This window comes from Vigna umbellata, chromosome 8, assembly GCF_029865625.1.
Source record: "Vigna umbellata cultivar VRB3 chromosome 8, Vumbellata_1.0, whole genome shotgun sequence".
NCBI classification, from domain to species: domain Eukaryota; kingdom Viridiplantae; phylum Streptophyta; class Magnoliopsida; order Fabales; family Fabaceae; genus Vigna; species Vigna umbellata.
The window spans coordinates 25,095,345-25,096,738 of NC_142172.1; the positions used below are offsets into that span (position 1 = coordinate 25,095,345).

At 36.2% G+C, this 1,394-nt stretch overlaps 1 non-coding gene across 1 annotated transcript; it reads left to right on the forward strand.

Annotated features, from left to right (window-relative positions):
• Positions 1-573: 573 nt before the first annotated feature.
• LOC124839823 (small nucleolar RNA R71) lies at positions 574-680 on the forward strand. The gene has a single exon (XR_007028964.1). It is a non-coding gene; the product is annotated as a small nucleolar RNA R71 (small nucleolar RNA).
• Positions 681-1,394: the final 714 nt, after the last annotated feature.

Here is a 1,394-nt window from a genome sequence, read left to right on the forward strand (position 1 = left end):
AAATAAGCATTGCTCGGGATACGCTAAATGAGGGTAGAGGTGCGCAGTTGATGCTCGCACGAGAGCCAAGCCATGGGAACCTAACAAGGCTGAATGTAGGTGGTCCAGCTGACCAAGCAAGAAGGGATTGAACCTTCCTGTGCAAGATATTTTCACTCAACAAAATATGCGTTAAACAAAATAGAGTAAATGCTCCAATATTTTATAATCTAGTTTTATAATGAAAAGTCATTGTTACTTGACAAGGCTAAACGTAGGTGGTCTAATTGACCGAGCGGGAAGGGATTGAACCTTCTTGTGCAAGATATTTTCACTCAAAAAATATGCATTAAACAAATAAAGTAAATGTTTCAATATTTTATAATTTATAATCTATATTTATAACGAAAATTCCTTCACTTTTTATGACGATCAAACTGCATATTCACTGTGTTGTTTGCCATTAGCTCAAGAGTCTCCAAAGCTTCTTCTGGTGTTTTGAGATTGAATGATCCTCCACTTGCTGCATCCAAAATTGCTTTAAAACAGGGTGAAAGACCATTATAAAATATCTGCACCTGTAACCAAACTGGTAGGGCATGATATGGACACTTCCTAATTAGCTCCTTGTATCTTTCCCATGCCTCATATAAAGATTCAATGTCTTGCTGCACAAAAGTAGTAATCTCGTTTCTCATTTTAGCTGACTTGGAAGGAGGAAAGTGTTTAGTTACCAATTGTGTAGCCATATCCTCCCATGTAGAAATACTTCCTTGAGGTTGTGATTGAAGCCAGCTTTTTGCCTTATCCTATAGTGAGAAGGGAAACAACCTTAAACGAATTGCATCATCTGAAACTCCATTAATTTTCAAGGTGTCACATATTGCCAGAAAATTCTCCAAGTGAGAATTAGGATCTTCTGAATTTGCACCTCCAAATTGATTCTGTTGAATGACTTGCAACAATGCAGGCTTGATTTCGAAATTGTTAGCTTCAATTAGAGGTCTCACAATGCTCCCTTGATAACTATTAGGATTTGGCATTGAATAGTCACGAAGAGTCTTTCTAACAGGTTGGTCTGCCATTGTTAATGCCTCCTTTTCTTGTTCAATTAATCTTTGTTCTTGTCTTCTTTCTCTCTTTCTTCTTCTTGCACTACCTCTACTTCTTCTAGCAGTGCGTTCAATTTCTAAATCGTAAAACAATTCTTCTGGGGCAACAGTACCTCGCATAAACAACTAAAAAAACACACAATACTACAACAGAAATTTCGTGACAATAAAATTTGAAAATAAAAAATCAAAAATAAAAACAAAAGTTCCCTAAAATCTACAACTCAAATCTTAAGCCAATTAGATCACTAATATCAACAATAATCAATCCCCGGCAACGGCGCCAAAAACTTGATAAACTAT